At 38.0% G+C, this 16,470-nt stretch overlaps 1 non-coding gene across 1 annotated transcript; it reads left to right on the plus strand.

Moving 5' to 3' along the window:
• The first annotated feature begins 13,719 nt into the window (after nt 1-13,719).
• On the plus strand, nt 13,720-13,853 carry LOC123388578. Its single transcript, XR_006603053.1, has one exon. It is a non-coding gene; the product is annotated as a small nucleolar RNA SNORA70 (small nucleolar RNA).
• The last annotated feature ends 2,617 nt before the right edge of the window (nt 13,854-16,470 follow it).

The raw sequence follows: 16,470 nt of genomic DNA on the forward strand, positions 1-16,470 counted from the left end.
AGTGCACAATGAGACTAGGGAATCCCTTCTGCACACATGGGCCTAAGCAGCAGGGACGAAGACATCACAAAAATGTTTCATCACAAAATTATATCTTTAAACAAATGAAAGAGTACAAAATTTGAGCAAAGACAAATAAGTACGGAAAAAACCCCAAATAGAAACAATACAGCAGGAAAAGACAAAAAAAATGAAATAAAAGCTTAATGCACGATCTCAATATAGACGTGAAAGAGGCCGAGAAAAGAATCTGTAAACTTCAGAACAGATCAGGAGAATTCACAAAAATTGAAAAGCAGAGAAGAGAATAAGAGAAAAAGAACAAGGCCCCAGAAATCTGTGGAATAAAACCAGAACATCCACCATTTGTATCAAGGGAGTACCAGAAAAAGAAGGAAAAGAGTGGAAGGGGAAAAGCAAGTTAACATGTCAAAAATGGCTAGAGAAAGTTCTCCAAAAAGAAAAGAAATGGAGGGGTGCCTGGGTGGCTCAGTGGATTAAAGCCTCTGCTTTCAGCTCGGGTCATGATCCTGGGGTCCTGGGATTGAGGCCCACATCGGGCTCTCTGCTCAGCAGGGAGCCTGCTGCCTCCTCTCTCTCTCTGCCTGCATCTCTCCTACTGGTGATCTCTGTCTGTCAAATAAATAAAATCTTAAAAAAAATAAAAAAAGAAAGAAAAGAAATGGAAAGTGAAGACTTAGAACTTCAGAAAGGAAAAAATTAAAATAAGGATAAATATAACGGATGATCCTTGTTATCATTTGTTTCCTTCTTTAAATTAATTTATTTGAGAGAGTGAAAGCAAGAGACTGAGTAGGGTCAGTGGGAGGCAGGGAGCAGGAGAGAGAATCCAAAGCAGTCTTCACACCAAGCAGAGCAAGACATGGGGATTGATCTCAGGATCCCAAGATCATGATCTGGGGGAAATCAAGGTTCAGACACATAACCAACCGAGCCACCCACGGGCCCTTATTTAATTCATAAGTCATATTTGATGGCAGCACTCAATGTTGTTATGTTTGTGTATTTTATTTCATATACCAACCACGAATACAACTATACAAAAATTTTTTTTAAATGATGAAAAAAATAATATGAAAATCACCCACTAAAAGGAGAAAGGAACAAGGAAAGCAGAAACAAAGAAAAGAAATAGTAAACAAAATGGTAGAGTTATGTAATACATATTAATAGTTTATACGTAAATGGTATAAATGCACAAAAGAGAAGACAGAGATTAGTAAAATAGATAAAAACAGGAGCCAACTATATTCTACCTACACCAAATTCACTTCAAATTGTCTCTGTACTGAAGATGACTTGAACATCCATCTAGAGTCTGAAGAACTGTCTTTAAAAACAAATAAAAACATTCCCAGGAACAGTAAGTGAGCTCATCTGAGTCATAGAACAAAATGCCAGTTACAATTGCTTTAAAGAAAATGAAATTCTTAGGTATAAAATGAACAAAACGTGTACAAGATATTTAATTAGAAAGATTTATCATACTCAAGGACTATAAAACTCAACATAGTAAAGATGTCAATTCTGCCTAAATTGGTATATAAATTCAACACAAATCCTATCAAACTTCCACCAAGTACATCTGTAGATATAAACAAAATTATTCAATAATTTATATGGAAATGCACAGGACTGACAGAATATAAACCAAGTTTGATACAAATAGGTGTGGGAGGGACACCTGGGTGGCTCAGTCTGTTAAGCATCTGCCTTCAGCTCAGGTCATGATCCAAGAGTCCTGGGATCCAGTCCCACATCTGGATCCTTGCTCAGCAGAGAGCCTGCTTCTCCCTCTGCCTGCCTCTCTCCCTGGTCATGTTTTCTCTCTCAAACAAATAAATTCCTAAAATAATAATAATAATAATAATAATAATGTGGGAGGAATCATTCTTCCCAAAAAAAGGCTTATAGAGCAACAGTAATGAAAGAGTGGGACATTGGTGAAAGGATGGATATGCAGAAAAATGTAACAAAATGGAGATCCCAGAAGAAGATCTACACAAATATCTTCAAATTATAACAGATCTGAAAGCAATCAATAGGGGGCCCTGAATGGCTCAGTTGGTTAAGCAGCTGCCTTCTGCTCAGATATTGGTCCCATCATCCTAGGAACCAGCCCCCTGCTGGGTAAGCAGTCTACTGCTCCCTCTGCCCTTTCCCCCACTTGTCTGCTCTTTTCTTTCTCCCTCCCTCCCTCTGTCTCTTTAAATAAATAAATAAATAAATTAATTAATTAATTAATGCGATTTGTTAGAGGAGGGAAAGAACTTTAAATATATTTTTAAAGGTTATTTATTTATTTTTTAGACACAGAGAGAGACAGAGAAACAGTGAGAGAGGGAACATAAGCAGGGGGAGTGGGAGAGGTAGAAGCAGGCCTCCCACAAAGCAGGGAGCCCAATATGGGGCTAGATCCCAAGATCCTGGGATCATGACCTGAACCAAAGTCAGATGCCTAAGGACAGCCACCCAGGTGCCCTGGGAGATTTTTAAACAGATGGTGACAGAGCAATTGGACATCTATAGCCCAAGGAAATCAACTTTTACCTAAAACCTCACAACTTACAGAAATAAATTCAAAATGAAACAGTTGAACTCCAGCCATATGCTCAGCTAATACAAGACAAGGGAGCCAAGAATACACAATGGGGAACGAATACTCACTTCAACTAACAGTAATAGGAAAGCTGGAGAAACCCATGCAAAACAATGAAATTGACCCCTATTTCAAAACTACTCAAAAGAATTAACTTCAAAGGGGAGGAGTCAAGATGGCAGAGAAGTAGCAGGCTGAGACTACTTCAGCTAGCAGGAGATCAGCTAGATAGCTTATCTAAAGATTGCAAACACCTGAAAATCCATCGGTCGATCGAAGAGAAGAAGAACAGCAATTCTGGAAACAGAAAAACAACCACTTTCTGAAAGGTAGGACTGGTGGAGAAGTGAGTCCAAAGCGACAGGAAGATAGACCCCGGGGGGAGGGGCCGGCTCCCGGCAAGCGGTGGAGCGGCGGAGCACAAAATCAGGACTTTTAAAAAGTCTGTTCCACTGAGGTACATCGCTCCAGAGGCTAAACCAGAGCAAAGCCCACGCCGAGTCAGCGTGGCCTCAGGTCCCGCAGGGTCACAGAAGGACCTGGGGTGTCTGAGTGTCGCAGAGCTTACGGGTATTGGAACGGGAAAGCCGGCTACAGAGACAGCCGACAGTAAGCTCACAGCTCGGTGTTACCTTCAACCGGTGGCAGGCTCGGTGAGCTCGGAGCGTGGCCGGAGGTCAGGCAGACGGGAGTAACAGGGCGCTGTTCTCTGAGGGCGCACTGAGGAGTGGGGCCCCGGGCTCTCGGCTCCTCGGGGCCAGAGACCAGGAGGCCGCCATTTGTATTCCCGTCCTCCGGAACTCTACGGAAAGCGCTCAGGGAACAAAAGCTCCTGAAAGCAAACCCGAGCGGATTACAAAGCCCGGCCCCTGGTAAGGGCAGTGCAATTCCGCCTGGGGCCAAGTCACTTGAGAATCACTACACCAGGCCCCTCCACCAGAAGATCAACAAGAAATCCAGCCAAGCCCAAGTTCACCTACCAAGGAGTGCGGTTTCAATACCAAGGAGAGCAGCAGAGTTCCAGAGGAGGAGAAAGCAAAGCACGGAACTCATGGCTTTCTCCCTGTGATATTTTTTTGGTCTTGCAGTTAATTTACTTTTTTTCTTTTTCATTTTGTTTTTTATTTCTCGCCTTATGGTAAATTTTTTTTTAACTTTTACCCTTTTCTTTTTTAAAGTTTTTTAAGTAGTTTATGTAATATATATATTTTTTCTATTGTACATTTTACTTTATTTGTTTTCTTTCTTAAAATTCTTTTTTTTTCTTTCTTCCTTTTTGAACCTCTTTTTATCCCCTTTCTCCCCCCTCACGATTTGGGATCTCTTCTGATTTGATTAAAGCATATTTTCCTGGGGTTGTTGCCACACTTTTAGTATTTTAATTGCTCCTGCGTATACTCTTATCTGGACAAAATGACAAGATGGAAAAATTCACCACAAAAGAAAGAACAAGAGGCAGTACCGAAGGCTAGGGACCTAATCAATACAGACATTGGTAATATGTCAGATCTAGAGTTCAGAATGACAATTCTCAAGATTCTAGCCGGGCTCGAAAAAGGCATGGAAGATATTAGAGAAACCCTCTCAAGAGATATAAAAGCCCTTTCTGGAGAAATAAAAGAACTAAAATCTAACCAAGTTGAAATCAAAAAAGCTATTAATGAGGTGCAATCAAAAATGGAGGCTCTCACTGCTAGGATAAATGAGGCAGAAGAAAGAATTAGTGATATAGAAGACCAAATGACAGAGAATAAAGAAGCTGAGTAAAAGAAGGACAAACAGCTACTGGACCATGAGGGGAGAATTCGAGAGATAAGTGACACCATAAGACGAAACAACATTAGAATAATTGGGATTCCAGAAGAAGAAGAAAGAGAGAGGGGAGCAGAAGGTATACTGGAGAGAATTATTGGGGAGAATTTCCCCAATATGGCAAAGGTAACAAACATCAAAATTCAGGAGGTTCAGAGAACACCCCTCAAAATCAATAAGAATAGGCCCACACCCCGTCACCTAATAGTAAAATTTACAAGTCTCAGTGGCAAAGAGAAAATCCTGAAAGCAGCCCGGGAAAAGAAGTCTGTAACATACAATGGTAAAAATATTAGATTGGCAGCTGACTTATCCACAGAGACCTGGCAGGCCAGAAAGAGCTGGCATGATATTTTCAGAGCACTAAACGAGAAAAACATGCAGCCAAGAATACTATATCCAGCTAGGCTATCATTGAAAATAGAAGGAGAGATTAAAAGCTTCCAGGACAAACAAAAACTGAAAGAATTTGCAAACACCAAACCAGCTCTACAGGAAATATTGAAAGGGGTCCTCTAAGCAAAGAGAGAGCCTACAAGTGGTAGATCAGAAAGGAACAGAGACCATATACAGTAACAGTCACCTTACAGGTAATACAATGGCACTAAATTCGTATCTCTCATAGTTACCCTGAATGTGAATGGGCTAAATGCCCCTGTCAAAAGACACAGGGTATCAGAATAGATAAAAAAAACAAAACCCATCTATATGTTGCCTCCAAGAAACTCATTTTAAGCCCGAAGACACCTCCAGATTTAAAGTGAGGGAGTGGAAAAGAATTTACCATGCTAATGGACATCAGAAGAAAGCAGGAGTGGCAATCCTTATATCAGATCAATTAGATTTTAAGCCAAAGACTATAATAAGAGATGAAGAAGGACACTATATCATACTCAAAGGGTCTGTCCAACAAGAAGATTTAACAATTTTAAATATCTATGCCCCCAACATGGGAGCAGCCAACTATATAAACCAATTAATAACAAAATCAAAGAAACACATCAACAATAATGCAATAATAGTAGGGGACTTTAACACTCCCCTCACTGAAATGGACAGATCATCCAAGCAAAAGATCAGCAAGGAAATAAAGGCCTTAAACGACACACTGGACCAGATGGACATCACAGATATATTCAGAACATTTCATCCCAAAGCAACAGAATACACATTCTTCTCTAGTGCACATGGAACATTCTCCAGAATAGATCCCATCCTCGGTCCTAAAGCAGGACTCAACCGGTATCAAAAGATTGGGATCATTCCCTGCATATTTTCAGACCACAATGCTCTAAAGCTAGAACTCAACCACAAAAGGAAGTTTGGAAAGAACCCAAATACATGGAGACTAAACAGCATCCTTCTAAAGAATGAATGGGTCAACCGGGAAATTAAAGAAGAATTGAAAAAAATCATGGAAACAAATGATAATGAAAATACAACGGTTCAAAATCTGTGGGACACAACAAAGGCAGTCCTGAGAGGAAAATATATAGCGGTACAAGCCTTTCTCAAGAAACAAGAAAGGTCTCAAATACACAACCTAACCCTACACCTAAAGGAGCTGGAGAAAGCACAAGAAAGAAACCCTAAGCCCAGCAGGAGAAGAGAAATCATAAAGATCAGAGCAGAAATTAATGAAATAGAAACCAAAAAAACAATAGAACAAATCAACGAAACTAGGAGCTGGTTCTTTGAAAGAATTAATAAAATTGATAAACACCTGGCCCGACTTATCAAAAAGAAAAGAGAAAGGACCCAAATAAATAAAATCATGAATGAAAGAGGAGAGATCACAGCTAACACCAAAGAAATACAAACTATTATAAGAACATACTATGAGCAACTCTACGCCAACAAATTTGACAATCTGGAAGAAATGGATGCATTCCTAGAAACATATAAACTACCACAACTGAACCAGGAAGAAATAGAAAGCCTAAACAAAACCAAAAGAATGGGAGAAGATATTTGCAAATGACATATCAGATAAAGGGCTAGGGTCCAAAAACTATAAAGAACTTAGCAAACTCAACACCCAAAGAACAAATAATCCAATCAAGAAATGGGCAGAGGACATGAACAGACATTTCTGCAAAGAAGACATCCAGATGGCCAACAGACACATGAAAAAGTGCTCCATATCACTCGGCATCAGGGAAATACAAATCAAAACCACAATGAGATATCACCTCACACCATCCAGGATGGCTAAAATTAACAAGTCAGGAAACGACAGATGCTGGCGAGGATGCGGAGAAAGGGGAACCCTCCTACACTGTTGGTGGGAATGCAAGCTGGTGCAACCACTCTGGAAAACAGCATGGAGGTTCCTCAAAATGTTGAAAATAGAACTGCCCTATGACCCAGCAATTGCACTATTGGGTATTTACCCTAAAGATACCAACGTAGTGATCCAAAGGGGCACCTGCACCCGAATGTTTATAGCAGCGATGTCCACAATAGCCAAACTATGGAAAGAACCTAGATGTCCATCAACAGATGAATGGATCAAGAAGTTGTGGTATATATACACAATGGAATACTATGCAGCCATCAAAAGAAATGAGATCTTGCCATTTGTGACAACATGGATGGAACTAGAGCGTATCATGATTAGCGAAATAAGTCAAGCGGAGAAAAGACAACTATCATATGATCTCCCTGATATGAGGAAGTGGAGATACAACATGGGGGCTTAAGTGGGTAGGAGAAGAATCAATGAAACAAGATGGGATTGGGAGGGAGACAAACCATAAGTGACTCTTAATCTCACAAAACAAACTGAGGGTTGCTGGGGGGAGGAGGGTTGGGAGAAGGGGGGTGGGGTTATGGACACTGGGGAGGGTATTTGCTTTGGTGAGTGCTGTGAAGTGTGTAAACCTGGCGATTCACAGACCTGTACCCCTGGGTATAAAAATATATGTTTATAAAAAATAAAAAATTAATAAAAAAAAGAATTAACTTCAAAATGGAAAAGACTTAAACAGAAGACCTGAATTCATAAAATTCCTAGCAAAAAGATAAGGAAAATGCTAATCGATACTGTTTTTGGCAATAACTTCTTGTTCATAATGCCAAAAGCACCAGCAACAAAATCAAAAATCAACAGATACAGTATCAAAATCAAAAATTTCTGCATAAGAGTAGGAAAAAAAACAAAAATAAGAGACAACTTATAGAATTGGAGAAAATAATACCAAACCATATATTGGATAAGGGGTTAATATCCCAAAATATACAAAGAACTCAGGCAATTCAATAATAAAAAGTGGCAAATTTGCCCAAAGTGGCAAATTAAAAATGGACAGAAGAACTAAAGAGCTATTCCTCCAAAAAGGACATCAAAATGGACAACAGAAACATAAAAATATACTCCAAATCACTAGTCATCAGGGAAATGCATATCAAAACCACAATGAAGTATCACTTCACACCTGTTAGAATGGCAAAAATAGACAAGAGAAAACAGGTGCTGGTGAGAATGTGATACGAATAACAACGACAACAACAACAAAAACACCTTATATATTGCTGTGGGAATGTAAATTGATCCAACCACTATCAAAAACAATGTGGATGTTGCTCAAAGTACTTAATAAATCTCACATAGGATCCATTGATTGCACTTCTGAATATATATACCCAAAGAAAATGAAAACAGGATTTCAACAACCTATCTGCATTCGATGTTTAATGCAACATTATTTACAGTAGTCAAGATATGGAAAAAAAGAATTGCCATCAATGGACAGATGGATAAAACAGATGTGCGACATATACACCAATACTATTATAGTGTGTATAACTAAAAGAAAGGAAGATATCTTCCCATTTGCCACAATACAGATGGAACTTGAGCACATGAGATTAAACAGTGTCAGTCAGAGAAAATTAAGTACGGTATGATATCACTTATTTGTGGAAACCAATAAGGTTCAACCAATACAAAACATAGTTAAATAACAGTTATCAGAGGATGGCATACGGAGACTAATAGTATTTAAAGAGACAAACTTATTAACAAGCAGTAAATATGCTATACAGATCTAACACACAGTATAATGAATATAACCAATAATATTGTACTATAATTATGTAATATGATATCACCACATAAGAAATTATATATAAATGCATCTATACATCATCCTCATACATATATAAAAGTATCAAAGTAATACACTATATATCTTAATATTACACAATGTTTCCTGTCAAATGTAAATGTAATTTCTTCAATGCTTATGGACAATAATCACTTCAGTTCTCTGTTTCATTCTGCATATACAGAAAAACTTTAAATATCTCACCTTCAATAACTGACAACTTTAACTATATAAAAATGAAAAGAATGATACTTCAGCTTTATCTTACCAAACCAATTCATTTTTAATACTATTTGGAATATTACAAATTCCAGAGATAAGACTGCATTTTGATGACCCACTAAAGTGTCTGAAGCAAGGAAAAAGATAAATGAAACCAACATCAGAGTTCAAAATGCAGTTCTTAATTGCTTTGAAAAGAATTATAGAACACTTTAAGTAGCCACAAACAAAAGAAATACCTTTAAACCAAAGTTTTATTTGGTTATCTAGGAAATACTTCTGTCTCTGGAGGAATCCATTTCATTTTCTCTTTAGTTAAGGGAATTTCTACTACGCATATGTATGCTTTTGTTATGCCAAACACTATAGGGTCTTTTTAGTGCCTATTTCCTTTTCTTTACCTCTCTATTGCTTTCGAAGTTAAAATTACACATCTAGGAAAGGTATATTATTTTGTGGCAAAATACATACTACAGGCAAAGCAGGAGATAACATTTAAGCATTGTTGCTATGGATAGAAACTTGAGCCCAGCAATATTTTCTAATTAGGAGGTTGCTCTGAGTCATTCTTTTCAAATCCATTAGGCTTTTAAATGTTAAACTGTGATTGGCTTTTCAAATATTGCTTGGATAATGACAGTAGGGAAAAAGTTTTGAATCTGAAATAGCATATGAAACATAGTAACAGAAAGAAAGAAATGTCTTCTGGGCATCTCTACCTGTATTGTTAACAGGCAATTCAAAACAGTAATATCTTCTACAGAACTCCATCATTTATACCACCAATTGACCTGCTGTTTTCCTTATTCGGATAAATTGCCACAAATTTCTTACCGATCCCAAATCAGACATCGTAGTTCATTAATTCTCCACCGTGTCAGCATATTAGAGTAACCTAGACAGTTTGTTTTTAATTAAAAGACTTTAGCTATTTTAAGAGTACTTTTAAGTTTATAGAAAAATTGAGAGTAAAGAGAGGTTCTACAAACTTTAGTCCCATGCAAAGTCTTTGACAGTATTTTTTTTTAAAATCTTGCCACAGTGTGGTATGATTGTTAAAACTGATGAATCAATATTGACACATTAATACTAACGAAAGTCCAGAGTTTTTAATAGGATTCACTCTTTGTATTGTACAGTCTATGGGTTTTGAAAGATATATCATGACACATGACCATCATTACTGTATCATACAGAATAGTTTCACAGTCCAAACAAAGCTGTGCTCCACCCCTTCATCCCAACCCCAATTCCCTACTACCTATGCTAAACACTGATCTTTTCAATATTTTCAAAGTACTGCCAACTCCACAGTACCATAGAATTGGAATCCTAAAATACACAGCCTTTTCAGGATGTCTTCTTTCATTTAGCAATATGCATTTAATGTTTCTCCATGTATTTTCATGGCTTGATAGCGAATTTCTTTTTCTCTTGGAATAATATTCTATCACCTGGATGTACTATACTTTGTTTATCCATTCACCTATTGAAGAACATCTAGATTGCTTTTGTGTTTTCATAATAATAGAGATGCTATGGGGCACCTGGGTGGCTCAGCTGGTTAAGCCACTGCCTTTGGCTCAGGTCATGGTCCCAAAGTCCTGGGATCGAGTCCCACATGGGGCTTCCTCTGCTCTGCGGGGAGCTTGCTTCTCCTTCTCCCTCAGCCTTTCCCCCTCCTAGTTCTCTCTCTCTCTGTCAAATAAATAAATAAAATCTTTTAAAAAAAAAAGCAGTTGTATGCAGGAATTTGTATATACATAAGTCCTCAGCATTTTGGAGTATATACCAAAGAGCAAAACTCCTAGATTGTATGATGAGTATATTCAGTTGATAAGAAACCACCAGACTATCTTCCAATGGGGCTGTATCATTAATCATTACCATCAGCAATGAATGAGAGTTCCAGTTGCTTCCCATGTTAACTCACATTGTTTTCAGTATTTTGATTTTAGCCATTTTAAATAGGCATGTACCGGTATCATATTGTTTTAATTTTCAATGAACTAATGGTACCTGACGATGGGCATTTTTCACATGATTCTTTGCCATCCGCACATTTACTTTGATGATTTGTTTCTTCACATGCATGGCCATTATTTTTATTGATTTGTTTTCTAGTATTTTATGAATATCAATTCATTATTAAATTTCCTTACCAACTGACAATTTTATTGATAATTTTATATGTTCTTTATATTTTCGATATTGGTACTTTATCATATATGTAATTTGCAAAGATTTTTCTCCTATACCATGGATTAGTCTTTAATTATTTTAAGAGGGTCTTTCCCAAGGCATAAGTAAGTAATTTTAATGAAGTCCAACTTATAATTTTTTTCTTTCATGAATCATGATTTGGTGTTGTATTTAGAAGATCATCCCAAACCCAAGGTCCATTTACTTTCTGCTTTTTAATGGTGATTACCAAGCCACTCATGAAAACCACTAGAGGTGGTGTCTAGGCAATGATATTTATAAATATTGTAGGGGATAAGGTCAGGTGTCCCCAAGATGGGTTACTTTTGGTATAAAGATATCAAGTTAGAAGTAATCAAAACCCAGCAGATGCAGGAAAAGCTTCATGCTTCCACCTACACTGCCTAAATTTGCACTGGAAAGGAGATCCCATACCAGGAAGAGAGCTATTAAAGAAGACACCCCCTTATGCAAGAAACTTATCTGCATAATAGTGCAATCCTTGTTTTTCAAAACATTTCCTTTCCCACTTCTGTTAATGAGGCTTCTCCCCTTTCTATTCTCCAACACTACCCTTTCTCCTTAGCTCATATAAGCTTTGGGTTGCCTCACGGTCTTTGGAATTTAATGTCTGTGTTTCCCTATTTGTATACCTATTAAATTTTGTTTTCTCCTGTTAATCTGTCTCATGTCAATTTGATTCAAATTCTAGCTAGAAGAAACATATAGGGCAGAGGAAGGTCTTCCTTCCCAACAAGCTCATCATTGACCCTGTGATTCTGATGTGCCACTACAGTGAGAAACTCTTAAGCAGCAGCTTTGGAGTCAGGGTCTGTTAAAACATTTCTCAAAGCCTAAGAACTCTGGTTATAGAGACCTTTCTCAATCTGTTGAGGAAGACTGCCTGTAACTCCTTCAGTCTATATGCGTGTCTGAGATATACAAACCAGTAACTCATAAAGCCTCTGATGAGACATGAATGCAAGCTAATTCTTATAATTGAGCATAACAACATTTCAATATGAGAATTTTGTAGTCAAATGTTAGTTAGATCCAAGAGATGACTTCATACTCTGAAGAAGGACTTTTTCATTAAAAATCATCTCTCAAGACCATATCCTGGTACTGATGTGGGAAACAGAGGTAGAAGAAAAATTATTAAATTTCCTTACCAACTGACAAGCCCTTAAAACAGGCAGAGTGACTCTCCTCTAGGGACTCAACTACCCCCACCTTAAGGCTTTGCTAAGGGCAAAGGGCAATCCTAACCTGACAGACCCTTACCCCCAACCAGGATCCTGGACGTCTACTTTAACAATTCCTTTGGAAACTTTATCTCTAAACCTCCAAGATGGTGTCCACAATCATTCCCAAGCATATGGCCCATTGAAATACATCTAAAGGGTCTCAAGAGAAGGTGCTATTACAGGTAATAAATAACTTTTTTCCCAAACAATAGCTAGCCCCTCAAGGTCCTAGAAACCTTGCTTCCAAAATTCCTTAGAGACTTTCACCATCCCTAACCCCCTCCCAACTTACAAGTATGTAATAGACCACTCCTCACATCCCTGAGGCAGCATCTCTTCCTGCCCACGGGTCCTGTCCCTGTGCTTTAATAAATCACCTTTTTGCAGCAGAGACGTCTTAAGAATTCTTTCTTAGCCATCAGCTCTGGACCTCGCCCCACCGAACCTCACCTAGATTCTAGAACTTCATCAGAACCACCATGGTCTATTTAGCCTTCTTTTTAATGACTTCCACATGTTTCTCTTTCTCTCTCCAAAGCTTTTACTATCATTGCCATAATTCTGACCCTCATCATGTTCCGCAAGATTTATCATCTCCTTTCATGAAATATTGCAATTGGATTCCACTGAGTGTAAGAATGAAAGCCAATTTATTTCACAAGGCATTGGAGATTCTGTGATTATAAGAAGTCTACTTTATTCCAGGAGTAAAGCAAATCTGTCACAAAACACAATGTTTACTCCACAGAAGTGATGGAAAAAATGAAAGTTAAATTTACCAGATCTGAGATCATTGTATTATTCCCCAGTCTCCCTCTTTTATTCCTTTCTAAAACATAATTCTCCTCCTTCAATGCTCATACTAGCTATCTTAAAGAATGTTTCAACTTCAGCAGTCTTGCCCTTTCTCTGAAACCTATTTATACGAAGAGACTTTTTACCATACAGTTCAGTGACTAATGACTTCTAGTATTTTATGAATATCAATTCATTCTCTTGAGCAAAAATGGATACTGCTTGAGGGCAGGATTCAGTTTTTTATTGCTTGGTATCTCTAATATCACCTAACATCAATCTCATTACCTAGAAGTTGATCATAAATTTTACAATTTATTATTTAGAACATTCTAGGACTCTTCAGTATCCTTCAGGAGCCCCCCCCCCCACTTTTTAGAAAAGACTTATTTATTTTAGAGAGAGAGAGAGAAAGAGAGGAAAAAAGGTACATGTGCAGGCAGAGGGAGAGAAGAGAACAAGACTACCCCATGAGCGTGAAACAAAATGCGGGGCTTAATCTCATGACCCTGAGATCATTACCTGAGCTGAAATCAAGAGTGGGATACATAACCAACTGAGTCACTCAGGTGCCCCCAGTATGTTTATATATATATGATTGCCTTAATATTATATATCACCAAACATTTTCCTTGTGCCAAAAACTCTGATAGTTATTACAAATATAAAATTTAATGAGGCAGCTTCATTACCCCTAAAGAAATTAAAATCTCTGCAGCCAATTAAACTGACTGTGCACTTCGTCTGTGGGGGCCCAGTGTGCCATGGCTGCAAACAGTAGCCTCCTCTGTAGTGTATGCAGCCTGTTGATTATATGGGTTTCCCTAAGAGACCTTGAAGACAGCCCTTTTTGGTGGAAGCTGGGGGTCTGACCTCATGGCTATCTCTAATTCAGCCTGCAGACAGGTATGCGGGATGCCTTTGGAAAGCTCCAGGGCACAGTAGTCAGGGTCCACATTGGCCAACTCATTATGTCCATCCATACCAAGCTGAAGAACAAGGAGCATGTGATTGAGGCCCTACGCAGGGCCACGGTCAATTTCCCTGGCCGCCAGAAGATCCACATCTCCAAGAAGTGGGGCTTTACTAAGTTCAATGCAGATGAATTTGAAGACATGGTGGCTGAAAAGTGGCTTATCCCAGATGGCTCTGGGGTCAAATACATCCCTAACCATGGTCCCTTGGACAAGTGGAGGCCTCTACACTCATGTAAAACTTGGCACTACCCCTTCACATCATATTCATGCCCACCAATAAATCCAACCCCCTGTAAAATAAATAAATAAATAAATAACTTAAACTCTGTTGAGGAAATCATGCTTCCAAACACATTTCATTATAGGTTGATAAGTGATTTCTTAAAAGAGAAGCATAGGATTTCATAGACACAACGAAGATGACCAACTGACCCAAACTGGGATTGAGGAGTAGAGAAGCCTTCTTAAAGGAAATGACATATACATATACTCATGTTCTCTCTCAAATAAATTTTTAAAAAATGCTCTTTAAAAAATAAAATTGGATTGAGCCATAAGAATATAATTCACTCTCTACGGCCATACCACCCTGAACGTGCCCGATCTCCTCTGATCTCGGAAGCTAAGCAGGGTCGGGCCTGGTTAGTACTTGGATGGAAGAATATAATTCACTCAGGTATATACCCAATAGAAATCAATGTACATATGAATTGAGACTTATATGAGCAGGCTCACAACAGCTTCATTGGTAATCATCTTAAACTGGAAGCTACTAAAATGGTTATACACAGTATAATGAATTTTGAAATGGCTGCAAATTGATACAGTGAAATATTATAGAGCAACGAAAACGTGAAATACTGCCACAAACAACAACATGGATAAAAAGCAGTGGAAATAATCTATGGTGATGATGGTTTTATTTTAGAGAGAATGAAATATTTTGAGGGATCATGAAGAGATTTTATGCAGTCAATGTAAAGGGAATCTGTTAAAGTTCTTGATTTTTTATCTGGGAGGTGGTTACATGATGAGAGATAAAAGCAGTTAAATTTTTCTGAAACCCAGAATTCCAGGTATGAAGTTTTAAGAAGTATAAGTGTGGGGAACATGGAGGGGCTTATAATCATGAAACAGAGATTGAACTTAATCCAACAGACAATTTGGAAGAAATGAACAATTTTAAGCAAAAAAAAAGGATATCCCACTTCGATATTTTGAAGATTTCTCCAGATACTTTAAGGAAAATAGTTTGGAAAGGTTGAATAATAACAGTAAGAAGGCAAAGGGACAGCTATTAGAGCAGTGGAGGTGAGAAATAAAGTTATATTGAGGTTGTAGTGAAGATGGAAAAAGAAGACACACACTGAAAGCTTTGAAGATAGTACTGCAAATAATTTGGGCAATATTTAAATTTAACACCTGAAGAGAAGAGAGAAATTAAGAATGACTTTGGGGTTTCATGATTCATTTATTTAAGTCCATTACATATTATGGATGGTGTTTTAGCCATGGATGTTTGCTTTAGATTTTAAATCTGAACAGTTTAACATGAGAGCTACATAACACTAGCATCTCTTCACCAGCACTGTATATTTAGACTAGCTGAATCACCTTCTGTCCCCCCACACATACACTACAGTAAGTTATAAACACTTTAGAATCTCATGTTTATCAGCAATCCTCTCCTCCTATTTGTTAGCTATTGTCTTACTCCTGACAATTGACTGTCCCTCTTTCCAGCCAACAATGAGCTAAATATTTATTAGCTGATGTGGATTCCTTAATTCAACTCTTCACACTCCTGTGGTACAGAATTTCTCCACTATAATTTGTAAACAAGAAAAACGATTGACAAGAGGAACTTAGTTATAATACAGACTCTCAGGTCATTTCCACTAGAACTACCTGAAACATAAATAAAGGGTCCTGCCTGGTTTGAAAAGATATAGCTATACCTGGAATTATATGCCCCACAGATTCATAACTTGAAGTCCTAACCCACACTGTCATGGTATTTGGAAATGAAGTATTGAGAGGATAATTGGGTTTAGATGAGGTCATGGCGGGGGGGCTGTCATGATGTAGCTAGTACCCTTATAAGAAGAGGAAAAGACACTGGACACCTCTCACTTGGCCAGTGATAACAAAGTATGAACATGGTCGTCTGTAGTGAGAAAGAGAGCTCTTACTAGAATAAGACTACACTGGCACCCTGATAAAGGAATTCTAGCATACAGAATACTGAGAAAACAAAGCTCTTTTTATTTAAGCCACCTCCTCTAATGTATTTTGTGATGGCGCCAAAGCTGACTAATAAAAGTATAGAACTCAAAGGCAAGAAACGTAGTCGGCCAATGTGATAGGAAGAAGCCACCAACTAGAAGGCTGGCAAGAGCACTAATTTATTCTCTTCTTATGTCTACAGCTACATGAGCTCTTGTTTCCATCACTCTCTGGGATATTGCTTTAGTATTACCTCTATC

This window comes from Mustela putorius, unplaced genomic scaffold, assembly GCF_011764305.1.
Source record: "Mustela putorius furo isolate JIRA1106 unplaced genomic scaffold, ASM1176430v1.1 tig00003901_pilon_pilon_pilon, whole genome shotgun sequence".
Classification (NCBI taxonomy): Eukaryota; Metazoa; Chordata; class Mammalia; order Carnivora; family Mustelidae; genus Mustela; species Mustela putorius.